Genomic DNA, 18825 nt, shown 5'->3' on the forward strand with positions numbered 1-18825 from the left:
CTTTTTTCCAGTGAGATTGCTAAGGCGAACACCGCCATGTTTAGTTTTGCCCAACCTAGGTCGAGGCACAGACACGGTCTCAATGGGGATGGCTGAGCTGACTACACTGACTGTGCTAGTGGCAGACTCCACTAAGCTGGCAGGCTGGCTAACAGCCTGCTGCCTGGCCTGCACCCTATTTCATTGTGGAGATAGAGGAGTTAGAGCCCTGTCTATGTTGGTAGATAAGATGAGAGCACCCCTCCAGCTAGGATGGAGTCCGTCACTCCTCAGCAGGTCAGGCTTGGTCCTGTTTGTGGGTGAGTCCCAGAAAGAGGGCCAATTATCTACAAAATCTATCTTTTGGGAGGGGCAGAAAACAGTTTTCAACCAGCGATTGAGTTGTGAGACTTTGCTGTAGAGCTCGTCACTCCCCCTAACTGGGAGGGGGCCAGAGACAATTACTCGATGCCGACACATCTTTCTAGCTGATTTACACGCTGAAGCTACAGTGGGGAGAACAAGTATTTGATACACTGCCGATTTTGCAGGTTTTCCTACTTACAAAGCATGTAGAGGTCTGTAATTTTTATCATAGGTACACTTCAACTGTGAGAGACGGAATCTAAAACAAAAATCCAGAAAATCACATTGTATGATTTTTAAATAATTAATTTGCATTTTATTGCATGACATAAGTATTTGATCACCTACCAACCAGTAAGAATTCCGGCTCTCACAAACCTGTTAGTTTTTCTTTAAGAAGCCCTCCTGTTCTCCACTCATTACCTGTATTAACTGCACCTGTTTGAACTCGTTACCTGTATGAAAGACACCTGTCCACACACTCAATCAAACAGATTCCAACCTCTCCACAATGGCCAAGACCAGAGAGCTGTGTAAGGACATCAGGGATAAAATTGTAGACCTGCACAAGGCTGGGATGGGCTACAGGACAATAGGCAAGCAGCTTGGTGAGAAGGAAACAACTGTTGGCGCAATTATTAGAAAATGGAAGAAGTTCAAGATGACGGTCAATCACCCTCGGTCTGGGGCTCCATGCAAGATTTCACCTCGTGGGGCATCAATGATCATGAGGAAGGTGAGGGATCAGCCCAGAACTACACGGCAGGACCTGGTCAATGACCTGAAGAGAGCTGGGACCACAGTCTCAAAGAAAACCATTAGTAACACACTACGCCGTCATGGATTAAAATCCTGCAGCGCACGCAAGGTCCCCCTGCTTAAGCCAGTGCATGTCCAGGCCTGTCTGAAGTTTGCCAATGACCATCTGGATGATCCAGAGGAGGAATGGGAGAAGGTCATGTGGTCTGATGAGACAAAAATATAGCTTTTTGGTCTAACTCCACTCGCCGTGTTTGGAGGAAGAAGAAGTATGAGTACAACCCCAAGAACACCATCCCAACCGTGAAGCATGGAGGTGGAAACATCATTCTTTGGGGATGCTTTTCTGCAAAGGGGACAGGACGACTGCACCGTATTGAGGGGAGGATGGATGGGGCCATGTATCGCGAGATCTTGGCCAACAACCTCCTTCCCTCAGTAAGAGCATTGAAGATGGGTCGTGGCTGGGTCTTCCAGCATGACAACGACACGAAGCACACAGCCATGGCAACTAAGGAGTGGCTCCGTAAGAAGCATCTCAAGGTCCTGGAGTGGCCTAGCCAGTCTCCAGACCTGAACCCAATAGAAAATCTTTGGAGGGAGCTGAAAGTCCGTATTGCCCAGCGACAGCCCCGAAACCTGAAGGATCTGGAGAAGATCTGTAGGGAGGAGTGGGCCAAAATCCCTGCTGCAGTGTGTGCAAAACTAGTCAAGAACTACAGGAAACGTATGATCTCTGTAATTGCAAACAAAGGTTTCTGTACCAAATATTAAGTTCTGCTTTTCTGATGTATCAAATACTTATGTCATGCAATAAAATGCAAATTAATTACTTAAAAATCATACAATGTGATTTTCTGGATTTTTGTTTTAGATTCCGTCTCTCATAGTTGAAGTGTACCTATGATAAAAATTACAGACCTCTACATGCTTTGTAAGTAGGAAAACCTGCAAAATCGGCAGTGTATCAAATACTTGTTCTCCCCACTGTATGTTGCGCTTGGTGACCTCTGACTGTTTCATCCTAACATCGTTGGTGCCGACGTGGATAACAATATCTCTATACTCTCTACACTCGCCAGTTTTAGCTTTAGCCAGCACCATCTTCAGATTAGCCTTCACGTCGGTAGCCCTGCCCCCTGGTAAACAGTGTATGATCGCTGGATGATTCGTTTTAAGTCTAATACTGCAGGTAATGGAGTCGCCAATGACTAGGGTTTTCAATTTGTCAGAGCTAATGGTGGGAGCCTTCGGCGTCTCAGACCCCGTAACGGGAGGAGTAGAGACAAGAGAAAACTCAGACTCAGACTCCGACTCGCTACATAATGGGGAGAACCGGTTGAAAGTTTCTGTCGGCTGAATGAGCGACACCGGTTGAGCATTCAAACAGCATTTCCCTCCAGAAGCCATGAGAAAGTTGTCCGGCTGCGGGGACTGTGCGGGGGGATTTATACTAACGTTACTATCTGTACTTACTGGTGGCACAGACGCTGTTTCATCCTTTCCTACACTGAAATTACCCTTGCCTATCGATTGCATCTGAAGCTAGGCTTGCAGCACAGCTATCCTCGCCGTAAGGCGATCGTTCTCCTGTATATTATGAGTACAGCGACTGCAAATAGAAGGCATCATGTTAATGTTACTACTTAGCTTCGGCTGTTGGAGGTCCTTTAGAACCACGTCCAGATAAAGCGTCCGGGGTGAAAAGTTGAATATAAAAAGTAGAGCGAGGAAAACACAAAAAATATAAACGGTAAAAAGTAAAAACCGTAAAGTTGGCAGATAGCAAAGTAAGGTTAGCAACAAACCACACAGCAGCACTTAAACAAGTCTACAAGTTGTGACCGGAAGTTGTGATCGGAAATGATGAAACCAAACACACTCTATCATTCACAAACGCATACCACTGGTACTACTGGTACGACAAGGTACTACTGGTATCACTGGTAATACTCATACTACTCGTATGATAAGGTGCTACTTGTGATACTGGTTCGATAAGGTAATACTGGTATGATAAGGTAACACTGGTAATAATTTTATGATAAGGTAATACTGGTACGGTAAGGTAATACCAATAATAATGATACGATAAGGTACCACCGCTAATACTGGTACGATAAGGTAATTCCGGTTATACTGGTACAATAAGGTAATACTGGTACGATAAGTTAATACCGGTAATCCGGGTACGATAAGGTAATACCGGTAATACTGGTACGATAAAGTAATACTGGTATGATAAGGTAATACCGGTAATACTGGTATGATATGGTAATACGGGTACAATAAGGTAATACCGGTAATACTGGTATGATAAAGTAATATGGGTACAATAAGGTAATACCGGTAATACTGGTATGATAAGGTAATACTGGTACGATAAGGTAATAACGGTAATACTGGTATGATATGGTAATACGGGTACAATAAGGTAATACCGGTAATACTGGTATGATAAGGTAATACTGGTACGATAAGGTAATAACGGTAATACTGGCACGATAAAGTAATACCGGTAATACGGTTCAATAAGGTAATACCGGTAATACTGGTACGATAAGGTAATACCGGTACGATATTGTAATACCGGTAATACTGGTACAATAAGGTAATACTGGTACGATAAGTTAATACCGGTAATCCGGGTACGATAAGGTAATACCGGTAATACTGGTACGATAAAGTAATACTGGTATGATAAGGTAATACCGGTAATACTGGTATGATATGGTAATACGGGTACAATAAGGTAATACCGGTAATACTGGTATGATAAAGTAATATGGGTACAATAAGGTAATACCGGTAATACTGGTATGATAAGGTAATACTGGTACGATAAGGTAATAACGGTAATACTGGTATGATATGGTAATACGGGTACAATAAGGTAATACCGGTAATACTGGTATGATAAGGTAATACTGGTACGATAAGGTAATAACGGTAATACTGGCACGATAAAGTAATACCGGTAATACGGTTCAATAAGGTAATACCGGTAATACTGGTACGATAAGGTAATACCGGTACGATATTGTAATACCGGTAATACTGGTACAATAAGGTAATACTGGTACGATAAAGTAATACGGGCACGATAAGGTAACACCGGTAATACTGGTATGATAAGGTAATACTGGCACGATAAGGTACTACTGGTACAATACGGCAATACTGGTATGATAAGGTAATACTGGTATGATAAGCTAATACTGGTACGATAATGTAATACCGGTAATACTGGTACGATAAGGTAATACTGATATGATAAGGTGACACCGGCAATACTGGCATGATAAGGTAATACTGGTATGCCAAGGTAATACTGGTAATACTGGCAGGATAAGGTAATACCGGCACGATAAGGTAATACTGGTACAATAAGGTAATACCGGTACGATAAGGTAATGCCGGTAATACTGGTACGATAAGGTAATACCGGTAATACTGGCACGATAAGGTAATACCGGTACGATAAGATAATACTGGCACGATAAGGTAATGCCGGTACGATAAGGTAACACCGGCACGATAAGGTAATACCGGCACGATAAGGTAATACCGGTACAATAAGGTAATACTGGCACGATAAGGTAATACTGGTACGATAAGGTAATACCGACACGATAAGGTAATACCGGTACGAAAAGGTAATGCCGGTACGATAAGGTAATACCGGTAATACCGGTACGATAAGGTAATACCGGTACGATAAGACAATACCGGTACGATAAGGCAATACCGGTACGATAAGGTAATACCGATACGATAAGGTAATGGCGGTACGATAAGGTAATACCGGTATGATGAGGTAATACTGGTACGATAAGGTAATACCGGTAGTACTGGTATGATAAGGCAATACTGGTACGATAAGGTAATGCCGGTACGACAAGGTAATACATTTACATTTTACATTTAAGTCATTTAGCTGACGCTCTTATCCAGAGCGACTTACAAATTGGAAAGTTCATACATATTCATCCTGGTCCCCCCATGGGGAATGAACCCACAACCCTGGCGTTGCAAGCGCCATGCTCTACCAACTGAGCCACACGGGACCGATGTGCTTAATACCGGTAACACTGGTACGACAAGGTAATACCGGTACGATAAGGTAATACTGGTACAATAAGGTAATACTGGTATGATAAGGTAATACTGGTACGATAAGGTAATACCGGTACGATAAGGTAATACTGGTACAATAAGGTAATACCGGTACGATAAGGTAAAACCGATACGATAAGGTAATACTGGCACGATAAGGTAATACTGGTACGATAAGGTAATACTGGTACGATAAGGTAATACTGGTACGATAAGGTAATACCGGTATGCTAAGTGGTACTGGATGCGATGACTTGTGAATGTAGATGAACTCAAAGTGTGTGTCTGTGTGTAGATGTACTCCATCCGCAGCCTGCCCAGCATGGTGTACCGGGAGCAGCCAGAGGAAGACGGGGTAGAGGACATGACGCAGCTGGAGTGAGAACACAACACAACACAATACAACACAACACAACACAACACAACACAACCTTATTTAACGTCTGTGGATGCTGCTATTTTCAGCTGCTCTGTGTGCTTCTGTGTCTGTTGTTTCAGGGAGCTGTCTGAGGGAGCTGCTATTTTCAGCTGGTCTGTGTGCTTCTGTGTCTGTTGTTCCAGGGAACTGTCTGTGGAAGCTGCTATTTTCAGCTGCTCTGTGTGCTTCTGTGTCTGTTGTTCCAGGGAGCTGTCTGAGGGAGCTGCTATTTTCAGCTGCTCTGTGTGCTTCTGTGTCTGTTGTTCCAGGGAACTGTCTGTGGAAGCTGCTATTTTCAGCTGGTCTGTGTGCTTCTGTGTCTGTTGTTCCAGGGAGCTGTCTGTGGAAGCTGCTATTTTCAGCTGCTCTGTGTGCTTCTGTGTCTGTTGTTCCAGGGAGCTGCTATTTTCAGCTGGTCTGTGTGCTTCTGTGTCTGTTGTTTCAGGGAGCTGTCTGAGGGAGCTGCTATTTTCAGCTGGTCTGTGTGCTTCTGTGTCTGTTGTTCCAGGGAGCTGTCTGAGGAAGCTGCTATTTTCAGCTGGTCTGTGTGCTTCTGTGTCTGTTGTTCCAGGGAGCTGTCTGAGGGAGCTGCTATTTTCAGCTGGTCTGTGTGCTTCTGTGTCTGTTGTTCCAGGGAGCTGTCTGAGGGAGCTGCTATTTTCAGCTGGTCTGTGTGCTTCTGTGTCTGTTGTTCCAGGGAGCTGTCTGAGGGAGCTGCTATTTTCAGCTGCTCTGTGTGCTTCTGTGTCTGTTGTTCCAGGGAGCTGTCTGAGGGAGCTGCTATTTTCAGCTGGTCTGTGTGCTTCTGTGTCTGTTGTTCCAGGGAGCTGTCTGTGGATGCTGCTATTTTCAGCTGTGTGCTTCTGTGTCTGTTGTTCCAGGGAGCTGTCTGAGGGAGCCGTGCTGCTCAACCTGAAGAAGAGGTTTGAGAGACAGATCATCTATGTGAGTTTACTAACAACACACTGTTACGCCCGTTACCAATTACACTGATAACATTCACACCTGTCCCTCTGTCTGGACACTGTTACGCCCGTTACCAATTACACTGATAACATTCACACCTGTCCCTCTGTCTGGACACTGTTACGCCCGTTACCAATTACACTGATAACATTCACACCTGTCCCTCTGTCTGGACACTGTTACGCCCGTTACCAATTACACTGATAACATTCACACCTGTCCCTCTGTCTGGACACTGTTACGCCCGTTACCAATTACACTGATAACATTCACACCTGTCCCTCTGTCTGGACACTGTTACGCCCGTTACCAATTACACTGATAACATTCACACCTGTCCCTCTGTCTGGACACTGTTACGCCCGTTACCAATTACACTGATAACATTCACACCTGTCCCTCTGTCTGGACACTGTTACGCCCGTTACCAATTACACTGATAACATTCACACCTGTCCCTCTGTCTGGACACTGTTACGCCCGTTACCAATTACACTGATAACATTCACACCTGTCCCTCTGTCTGGACACTGTTACGCCCGTTACCAATTACACTGATAACATTCACACCTGTCCCTCTGTCTGGACACTGTTACGCCCGTTACCAATTACACTGATAACATTCACACCTGTCCCTCTGTCTGGACACTGTTACGCCCGTTACCAATTACACTGATAACATTCACACCTGTCCCTCTGTCTGGACACTGTTACGCCCGTTACCAATTACACTGATAACATTCACACCTGTCCCTCTGTCTGGACACTGTTACGCCCGTTACCAATTACACTGATAACATTCACACCTGTCCCTCTATCCCCTGTGCACACGTATTGGTAGGATCCTGCTGCGTGTGTTATTAGTGGAATGTGTGTTTATGTGTGTGTGTGTGTGTGTGTGTGTGTGTGTTTCTGTGTGTGTGTGTGTGTGTGTGTGTACAGCGGTGGAAAAAGGACCCAATTGTCATAGTTGAGTAACAGTAAAGATACCTTCATAGAAAATGACTCCAGTAAAAGTGAAAGTCACCCAGTAAAATACTACTTGAGTAAAAGTCTGAAAGTATTTGGTTTATACATATAGACATATATAGGTAGTATCCTGGTCTCAGTGACCCCTCTAGACATACAGTGGGGAGAACAAGTATTTGATACACTGACAATTTTGCAGGTTTTCCTACTTACAAAGCATGTAGAGGTCTGTAATTTTTATCATAGGTACACTTCAACTGTGAGAGACGGAATCTAAAACAAAAATCCAGAAAATCACATTGTATGATTTTTAAGTAATTAATTTGCATTTTATTGCATGACATAAGTATTTGATACATCAGAAAAGCAGAACTTAATATTTGGTACAGAAACCTTTGTTTGCAATTACAGAGATCATACGTTTCCTGTAGTTCTTGACTAGGTTTGCACACACTGCAGCAGGGATTTTGGCCCACTCCTCCCTACAGATCTTCTCCAGATCCTTCAGGTTTCGGGGCTGTCGCTGGGCAATACGGAGTTTCAGCTCCCTCCAAAGATTTTCTATTGGGTTCAGGTCTGGAGACTGGCTAGGCCACTCCAGGACCTTGAGATGCTTCTTACGGAGCCACTCCTTAGTTGCCATGGCTGTGTGCTTTGTGTCGTTGTCATGCTGGAAGACCCAGCCACGACCCATCTTCAATGCTCTTACTGAGGGAAGGAGGTTGTTGGCCAAGATCTCGCGATACATGGCCCCATCCATCCTCCCCTCAATACGGTGCAGTCGTCCTGTCCCCTTTGCAGAAAAGCATCCCCAAAGAATGATGTTTCCACCTCCATGCTTCACGGTTGGGATGGTGTTCTTGGGGTTGTACTCATACTTCTTCTTCCTCCAAACACGGCGAGTGGAGTTAGACCAAAAAGCTCTATTTTTGTCTCATCAGACCACATGACCTTCTCCCATTCCTCCTCTGGATCATCCAGATGGTCATTGGCAAACTTCAGACAGGCCTGGACATGCACTGGCTTAAGCAGGGGGACCTTGCGTGCGCTGCAGGATTTTAATCCATGACGGCGTAGTGTGTTACTAATGGTTTTCTTTGAGACTGTGGTCCCAGCTCTCTTCAGGTCATTGACCAGGTCCTGCCGTGTAGTTCTGGGCTGATCCCTCACCTTCCTCATGATCATTGATGCCCCACGAGGTGAGATCTTGCATGGAGCCCCAGACCGAGGGTGATTGACCGTCATCTTGAACTTCTTCCATTTTCTAATAATTGCGCCAACAGTTGTTTCCTTCTCACCAAGCTGCTTGCCTATTGTCCTGTAGCCCATCCCAGCCTTGTGCAGGTCTACAATTTTATCCCTGATGTCCTTACACAGCTCTCTGGTCTTGGCCATTGTGGAGAGGTTGGAATCTGTTTGATTGAGTGTGTGGACAGGTGTCTTTTATACAGGTAACGAGTTCAAACAGGTGCAGTTAATACAGGTAATGAGTGGAGAACAGGAGGGCTTCTTAAAGAAAAACTAACAGGTCTGTGAGAGCCGGAATTCTTACTGGTTGGTAGGTGATCAAATACTTATGTCATGCAATAAAATGCAAATTAATTACTTAAAAATCATACAATGTGATTTTCTGGATTTTTGTTTTAGATTCCGTCTCTCACAGTTGAAGTGTACCTATGATAAAAATTACAGACCTCTACATGCTTTGTAAGTAGGAAAACCTGCAAAATCGGCAGTGTATCAAATACTTGTTCTCCCCACTGTATATAGGTAGTATCCTGGTCTCAGTGACCCCTCTAGACATATATAGGTAGTATCCTGGTCTCAGTGAACCCTCTAGACATATATAGGTAGTATCCTGGTCTCAGTGACCCCTCTAGACATATATAGGTAGTATCCTGGTCTCAGTGAACCCCTATAGGATGTTCAACATGTATCTCTCTGTCTCTAGACATATATAGGTAGTATCCTGGTCTCAGTGACCCCTCTAGACATATATAGGTAGTATCCTGGTCGCAGTGAACCCTCTAGACATATATAGGTAGTATCCTGGTCTCAGTGACCCCTCTAGCCATATATAGGTAGTATCCTGGTCTCAGTGAACCCTTATAGGATGTTCAACATGTATCTCTCTGTCTCTAGACATATATAGGTAGTATCCTGGTCTCAGTGACCCCTCTAGACATATATAGGTAGTATCCTGGTCGCAGTGAACCCTCTAGACATATATAGGTAGTATCCTGGTCTCAGTGACCCCTCTAGACATATATAGGTAGTATCCTGGTCTCAGTGAACCCTCTAGACATATATAGGTAGTATCCTGGTCTCAGTGAACCCTCTAGACATATATAGGTAGTATCCTGGTCTCAGTGACCCCTCTAGGCATATATAGGTAGTATCCTGGTCTCAGTGAACCCTCTAGACATACAGTGGGGAGAACAAGTATTTGATACACTGCCGATTTTGCAGGTTTTCCTACTTACAAAGCATGTAGAGGTCTGTAATTATTATCATAGGTACACTTCAACTATGAGAGACGGAATCTAAAACAAAAATCCAGAAAATCACATTGTATGATTTTTAAGTAATTAATTTGCATTTTATTGCATGACATAAGTATTTGATACATCAGAAAAGCAGAACTTAATATTTGGTACAGAAACCTTTGTTTGCAATTACAGAGATCATACGTTTCCTGTAGTTCTTGACTAGGTTTGCACACACTGCAGCAGGGATTTTGGCCCACTCCTCCCTACAGATCTTCTCCAGATCCTTCAGGTTTCGGGGCTGTCGCTGGGCAATACGGACTTTCAGCTCCCTCCAAAGATTTTCTATTGGGTTCAGGTCTGGAGACTGGCTAGGCCACTCCAGGACCTTGAGATGCTTCTTACGGAGCCACTCCTTAGTTGCCATGGCTGTGTGCTTCGTGTCGTTGTCATGCTGGAAGACCCAGCCACGACCCATCTTCAATGCTCTTACTGAGGGAAGGAGGTTGTTGGCCAAGATCTCGCGATACATGGCCCCATCCATCCTCCCCTCAATACGGTGCAGTCGTCCTGTCCCCTTTGCAGAAAAGCATCCCCAAAGAATGATGTTTCCACCTCCATGCTTCACGGTTGGGATGGTGTTCTTGGGGTTGTACTCATACTTCTTCTTCCTCCAAACACGGCGAGTGGAGTTAGACCAAAAAGCTCTATTTTTGTCTCATCAGACCACATGACCTTCTCCCATTCCTCCTCTGGATCATCCAGATGGTCATTGGCAAACTTCAGACAGGCCTGGACATGCACTGGCTTAAGCAGGGGGACCTTGCGTGCGCTGCAGGATTTTAATCCATGACGGCGTAGTGTGTTACTAATGGTTTTCTTTGAGACTGTGGTCCCAGCTCTCTTCAGGTCATTGACCAGGTCCTGCCGTGTAGTTCTGGGCTGATCCCTCACCTTCCTCATGATCATTGATGCCCCACGAGGTGAAATCATGCATGGAGCCCCAGACCGAGGGTGATTGACCGTCATCTTGAACTTCTTCCATTTTCTAATAATTGCGCCAACAGTTGTTTCCTTCTCACCAAGCTGCTTGCCTATTGTCCTGTAGCCCATCCCAGCCTTGTGCAGGTCTACAATTTTATCCCTGATGTCCTTACACAGCTCTCTGGTCTTGGCCATTGTGGAGAGATTGGAGTCTGTTTGATTGAGTGTGTGTACAGGTGTCTTTTATACAGGTAACAAGTTCAAACAGGTGCAGTTAATACAGGTAAGAGTGGAGAACAGGAGGGCTTCTTAAAGAAAAACTAACAGGTCTGTGAGAGCCGGAATTCTTACTGGTTGGTAGGTGATCAAATACTTATGTCATGCAATAAAATGCAAATTAATTACTTAAAAATCATACAATGTGATTTTTTGGATTTTTGTTTTAGATTCCGTCTCTCACAGTTGAAGTGTACCTATGATAAAAATTACAGACCTCTACATGCTTTGTAAGTAGGAAAACCTTCAGAATCGGCAGTGTATCAAATACTTGTTCTCCCCACTGTATATAGGTAGTATCCTGGTCTCAGTGAACCCTCCAGACATATATAGGTAGTATCCTGGTCTCAGTGACCCCTCTAGGCATATATAGGTAGTATCCTGGTCTCAGTGACCCCTCTAGACATATATAGGTAGTATCCTGGTCTCAGTGAACCCTCTAGACATATATAGGTAGTATCCTGGTCTCAGTGAACCCTCTAGACATATATAGGTAGTACCCTGGTCTCAGTGAACCCTCTAGACATATATAGGTAGGATCCTGGTCTCAGTGACCCCTCTAGACATATATAGGTAGTATCCTGGTCTCATTGACCCCTCTAGACATATATAGGTAGTATCCTGGTCTCAGTGAACCCTCTAGACATATATAGGTAGTATCCTGGTCTCAGTGACCCCTCTAGGCATATATAGGTAGTATCCTGGTCTCAGTGACCCCTCTAGACATATATAGGTAGTATCCTGGTCTCAGTGAACCCCTATAGGATGTTCAACATGTATCTCTCTGTCTCTAGACATATATAGGTAGTATCCTGGTCTCAGTGACCCCTCTAGACATATATAGGTAGTATCCTGGTCTCAGTGAACCCCTATAGGATGTTCAACATGTATCTCCCTGTCTCTAGACATATATAGGTAGTATCCTGGTCTCAGTGAACCCTCTAGACATATATAGGTAGTATCCTGGTCTCAGTGACCCCTCTAGACATATATAGGTAGTATCCTGGTCTCAGTGAACCCCTATAGGATGTTCAACATGTATCTCTCTGTCTCTAGACATATATAGGTAGTATCCTGGTCTCAGTGAACCCTCTAGACATATATAGGTAGTATCCTGGTCTCAGTGACCCCTCTAGACATATATAGGTAGGATCCTGGTCTCAGTGAACCCCTATAGGATGTTCAACTTGTATCTCTCTGTCTCTAGACATATATAGGTAGTATCCTGGTCTCAGTGAACCTTCTAGACATATATAGGTAGTATCCTGGTCTCCCTATAGGATGTTCAATATGTATCTCTCTGTCTCTAGACATATATAGGTAGTATCCTGGTCTCAGTGACCCCTCTAGACATATATAGGTAGTATCCTGGTCTCAGTGAACCCCTACAGGATGTTCAACATGTATCTCTCTGTCTCTAGACATATATAGGTAGTATCCTGGTCTCAGTGACCCCTCTAGACATATATAGGTAGTATCCTGGTCTCAGTGACCCCTCTAGACATATATAGGTAGGATCCTGGTCTCAGTGAACCCTCTAGACATATATAGGTAGTATCCTGGTCTCAGTGAACCCTCTAGACATATATAGGTAGTATCCTGGTCTCAGTGAACCCCTATAGGATGTTCAACATGTATCTCTCTGTCTCTAGACATATATAGGTAGTATCCTGGTCTCAGTGACCCCTCTAGACATATATAGGTAGGATCCTGGTCTCAGTGAACCCTCTAGACATATATAGGTAGTATCCTGGTCTCAGTGAACCCTCTAGACATATATAGGTAGTATCCTGGTCTCAGTGAACCCTCTAGACATATATAGGTAGTATCCTGGTCTCAGTGAACCCTCTAGACATATATAGGTAGTATCCTGGTCTCAGTGAACCCCTATAGGATGTTCAACATGTATCTCTCTGTCTCTAGACATATATAGGTAGTATCCTGGTCTCAGTGAACCCTCTAGACATATATAGGTAGTATCCTGGTCTCAGTGAACCCTCTAGACATATATAGGTAGTATCCTGGTCTCAGTGAACCCCTATAGGATGTTCAACATGTATCTCTCTGTCTCTAGACATATATAGGTAGTATCCTGGTCTCAGTGAACCCTCTAGACATATATAGGTAGTATCCTGGTCTCAGTGACCCCTCTAGACATATATACAGTGGGGAGAACAAGTATTTGATACACTGCCGATTTTGCAGGTTTTCCTACTTACAAAGCATGTAGAGGTCTGTAATTTTTATCATAGGTACACTTCAACTGTGAGAGACGGAATCTAAAACAAAAATCCAGAAAATCACATTGTATGATTTTTAAGTAATTAATTTGCATTTTATTGCATGACATAAGTATTTGATCACCTACCAACCAGTAAGAATTCCGGCTCTCACAGACCTGTTAGTTTTTCTTTAAGAAGCCCTCCTGTTCTCCACTCATTACCTGTATTAACTGCACCTGTTTGAACTCGTTACCTGTATAAAAGACACCTGTCCACACACAATCAAACAGATTCCAACCTCTCCACAATGGCCAAGACCAGAGAGCTGTGTAAGGACATCAGGGATAAAATTGTAGACCTGCACAAGGCTGGGATGGGCTACAGGACAATAGGCAAGCAGCTTGGTGAGAAGGAAACAACTGTTGGCGCAATTATTAGAAAATGGAAGAAGTTCAAGATGACGGTCAATCACCCTCGGTCTGGGGCTCCATGCAAGATTTCACCTCGTGGGGCATCAATGATCATGAGGAAGGTGAGGGATCAGCCCAGAACTACACGGCAGGACCTGGTCAATGACCTGAAGAGAGCTGGGACCACAGTCTCAAAGAAAACCATTAGTAACACACTACGCCGTCATGGATTAAAATCCTGCAGCGCACGCAAGGTCCCCCTGCTTAAGCCAGTGCATGTCCAGGCCTGTCTGAAGTTTGCCAATGACCATCTGGATGATCCAGAGGAGGAATGGGAGAAGGTCATGTGGTCTGATGAGACAAAAATAGAGCTTTTTGGTCTAACTCCACTCGCCGTGTTTGGAGGAAGAAGAAGTATGAGAACAACCCCAAGAACACCATCCCAACCGTGAAGCATGGAGGTGGAAACATCATTCTTTGGGGATGCTTTTCTGCAAAGGGGACAGGACGACTGCACCGTATTGAGGGGAGGATGGATGGGGCCATGTATCGCGAGATCTTGGCCAACAACCTCCTTCCCTCAGTAAGAGCATTGAAGATGGGTCGTGGCTGGGTCTTCCAGCATGACAACGACACGAAGCACACAGCCATGGCAACTAAGGAGTGGCTCCGTAAGAAGCATCTCAAGGTCCTGGAGTGGCCTAGCCAGTCTCCAGACCTGAACCCAATAGAAAATCTTTGGAGGGAGCTGAAAGTCCGTATTGCCCAGCGACAGCCCCGAAACCTGAAGGATCTGGAGAAGATCTGTAGGGAGGAGTGGGCCAAAATCCCTGCTGCAGTGTGTGCAAACCTAGTCAAGAACTACAGGAAACGTATGATCTCTGTAATTGCAAACAAAGGTTTCTGTACCAAATATTAAGTTCTGCTTTTCTGATGTATCAAATACTTATGTCATGCAATAAAATGCAAATTAATTACTTAAAAATCATACAATGTGATTTTCTGGATTTTTGTTTTAGATTCCGTCTCTCATAGTTGAAGTGTACCTATGATAAAAATTACAGACCTCTACATGCTTTGTAAGTAGGAAAACCTGCAAAATCGGCAGTGTATCAAATACTTGTTCTCCCCACTGTAGGTAGTATCCTGGTCTCAGTGAACCCTCTAGACATATATAGGTAGTATCCTGGTCTCAGTGACCCCTCTAGACATATATAGGTAGTATCCTGGTCTCAGTGACCCTCCTAGACATATATAGGTAGTATCCTGGTCTCAGTGAACCCTCTAGACATATATAGGTAGTATCCTGGTCTCAGTGAACCCTCTAGACATATATAGGTAGTATCCTGGTCTCTGTGAACCCTCTAGACATATATAGGTAGTATCCTGGTCTCAGTGAACCCTCTAGACATATATAGGTAGTATCCTGGTCTCAGTGAACCCTCTAGACATATATAGGTAGTATCCTGGTCTCAGTGAACCCTCTAGACATATATAGGTAGTATCCTGGTCTCAGTGAACCCTCTAGACATATATAGGTAGTATCCTGGTCTCAGTGAACCCTCTAGACATATATAGGTAGTATCCTGGTCTCAGTGAACCCTCTAGACATATATAGGTAGTATCCTGGTCTCAGTGAACCCTCTAGACATATATAGGTAGTATCCTGGTCTCAGTGACCCCTCTAGACATATATAGGTAGTATCCTGGTCTCAGTGAACCCCTATAGGATGTTCAACATGTATCTCTCTGTCTCTAGACATATATAGGTAGTTTCAATCAATCAAGTTTATTTTATATAGCCCTTCGTACATCAGCTAATATCTCGAAGTGCTGTACAGAAACCCAGCTAATAATCAGGAATAAATCTCAGTTGGCTTTTCATAGCCGATCATTAAGAGTTGAAAACAGCAGGTCTGGGACAGGTAGGGGTTCCATAACCGCAGGCAGAACAGTTGAAACTGGAATAGCAGCAAGGCCAGGCGGACTGGGGACAGCAAGGAGTCACCACGGCCGGTAGTCCCGACGTATGGTCCTAGGGCTCAGGTCCTCCGAGAGAAAGAAAGAGAGAAGGAGAAAATTAGAGAGAGCCAAGATTTTCAAAATGTTCATAAATGACAAGCATGGTCAAATAATAATCAGGAATAAATCTCAGTTGGCTTTTCATAGCCGATCATTAAGAGTTGAAAACAGCAGGTCTGGGACAGGTAGGGGTTCCGTAACCGCAGGCAGAACAGTTGAAACTGGAATAGCAGCAAGGCCAGGCGGACTGGGGACAGCAAGGTGTCATCATGCCCGGTAGTCCTGACGTATGGTCCTAGGGCTCAGGTTCTCAGAGAGAAAGAGAGAACGAGAGAATTAGAGAGAGCATACTTAAATTCACACAGGACACTGGATAAGACAGGAGAAGTACTCCAGGTAACCAACTGACCCTAGCCCCCCGACACAAACTACTGCAGCATAAATACTGGAGGCTGAGACAGGAGCGGTCAGGAGACACTGTGGCCCCATCCGAAGAAACCCCCGGATAGGGCCAAATAGGAAGGATATAACCCCACCCACTTTGCCAAAGCACAGCCCCCGCACCACTAGAGGGAAATCCTCAACCACCAACTTACAATCCTGAGACAAGGCCGAGTATAGCCCACAAAGGTCTCCACCACAGCACAAACCAAGGGGGGGCGCCAACCCAGACAGGAAGATCACGTCAGTAACTCAACCCACTCAAGTGACGCACCCCTCCTAGGGACGGCATGAAAGAGCACCAGCAAGCCAGTGACTCAGCCCCTGTAACAGGGTTAGAGGCAGAGAATCCCAGTGGAGAGAGGGGAACCGGCCTGGCAGAGACAGCAAGGGCGGTTCGTTGCTCCAGAGCCTTTCCGTTCACCTTCACACTCCTGGGCCAGACTACACTCAATCATATGACCTACTGAAGAGATAAGTCTTCAGTAAAGACTTAAAGGTTGAGACCGAGTCTGCGTCTCTCACATGGGTAGGCAGACTGTTCCATAAAAATGGAGATCTATAGGAGAAAGCCCTGCCTCCCGCTGTTTGCTTAGAAATTCTAGGGACAATTAGGAGGCCTGCGTCTTGTGACCGTAGCGTACGTATTGGTATGTACGGCAGGACCAACTCGGAAAAATAGGTAGGAGCAAGCCCATGTAACGCTTTATAGGTTAACAGTAAAACCTTGAAATCAGCCCTTGCCTTAACAGGAAGCCAGTGTAGGGAAGCTAGCACTGGAGTAATATGATCAAATTTCTTGGTTCTAGTCAGGATTCTAGCAGCCGTATTTAGCACTAACTGAAGTTTATTTAGTGCTTTATCCGGGTAGCCGGAAAGTAGAGCATTGCAGTAGTCTAACCTAGAAGTAACAAATGCATGGATTAATTTCTCTGCATCATTTTTGGACAGAAAATTTCTGATTTTTGCAATGTTACGTAGATGGAAAAAAGCTGTCCTTGAAACAGTCTTGATATGTTCGTCAAAAGAGAGATCAGGGTCAAGAGTAACGCCGAGGTCCTTCACAGTTTTATTTGAGACGACTTTACAACCATCAAGATGAATTGTCAGATTTAACAGAAGATCTCTTTGTTTCTTGGGACCTAGAACAAGCATCTCTGTTTTGTCCGAGTTTAAAAGTAGAAAGTTTTCAGCCATCCACTTCCTTATGTCTGAAACACAGGCTTCTAGCGAGGGCAATTTTGGGGCTTCACCATGTTTCATTGAAATGTACAGCTGTGTGTCATCCGCATAGCAGTGAAAGTTAACATTATGTTTTCGAATAACATTTACATTTACATTTAAGTCATTTAGCTGACGCTCTTATCCAGAGCGACTTACAATTTGGAAAGTTCATACATATTCATCCTGGTCCCCCCGTGGGGAATGAACCCACAACCCTGGCGTTGCAAGCGCCATGCTCTACCAACTGAGCCACACGGGACCTGGGAATAACATCCCCAAGAGGTAAAATATATAGTGAAAACAATAGTGGTCCTAAAACGGAACCTTGAGGAACACCGAAATGTACAGTTGATTTGTCAGAGGACAGACCATTCACAGAGACAAACTGATATCTTTCCGACAGGTAAGATCTAAACCAGGCCAGAACTTGTCCGTGTAGACCAATTTGGGTTTCCAGTCTCTCCAAAAGAATGTGGTGATCGATGGTGTCAAAGGCAGCACTAAGGTCTAGTAGCACGAGGACAGATGCAGAGCCTCGGTCTGACGCCATTAAAAGGTCATTTACCACCTTCACAAGTGCAGTCTCAGTGCTATGATGGGGTCTAAAACCAGACTGAAGCATTTCGTATACATTATTTGTCTTCAGAAAGGCAGTGAGTTGCTGCGCAACAGCTTTTTCTAAAATCTTTGAGAGGAATGGAAGATTCGATATAGGCCGATAGTTTTTTATATTTTCCGGGTCAAGGTTTGGCTTTTTCAAGAGAGGCTTTATCACTGCCACTTTTAGTGAGTTTGGTACACATCCGGTGGATAGAGAGCTGTTTATTATGTTCAACATAGGAGGGCCAAGCACAGGAAGCAGCTCCTTCAGCAGTTTAGTAGGAATAGGATCCAGTATGCAGCTTGAAGGTTTAGAGGCCATGATTATTTTCATCATTGTGTCAAGAGATATAGTACTAAAACACTTAAGTGTCTCTCCCGATCCCAGGCCCTCGCAGAGCTGTGCAGATCCAGGACAGCTAAGCCCTGGAGGAATACGCAGATTCAAAGAGGAGTCCGTAATTTGCTTTCTAATGGTCATGATCTTTTCCTCAAAGAAGTTCATGAATTTATTACTGCTGAAGTGAAAGCCATCCTCTCTTGGGGAATGCTGCTTTTTAGTTAGTTTCGCAACAGTATCAAAAATA

The sequence above is a fragment of the Salvelinus fontinalis genome, chromosome 2 (assembly GCF_029448725.1).
Source record: "Salvelinus fontinalis isolate EN_2023a chromosome 2, ASM2944872v1, whole genome shotgun sequence".
Lineage (NCBI taxonomy): Eukaryota > Metazoa > Chordata > Actinopteri > Salmoniformes > Salmonidae > Salvelinus > Salvelinus fontinalis.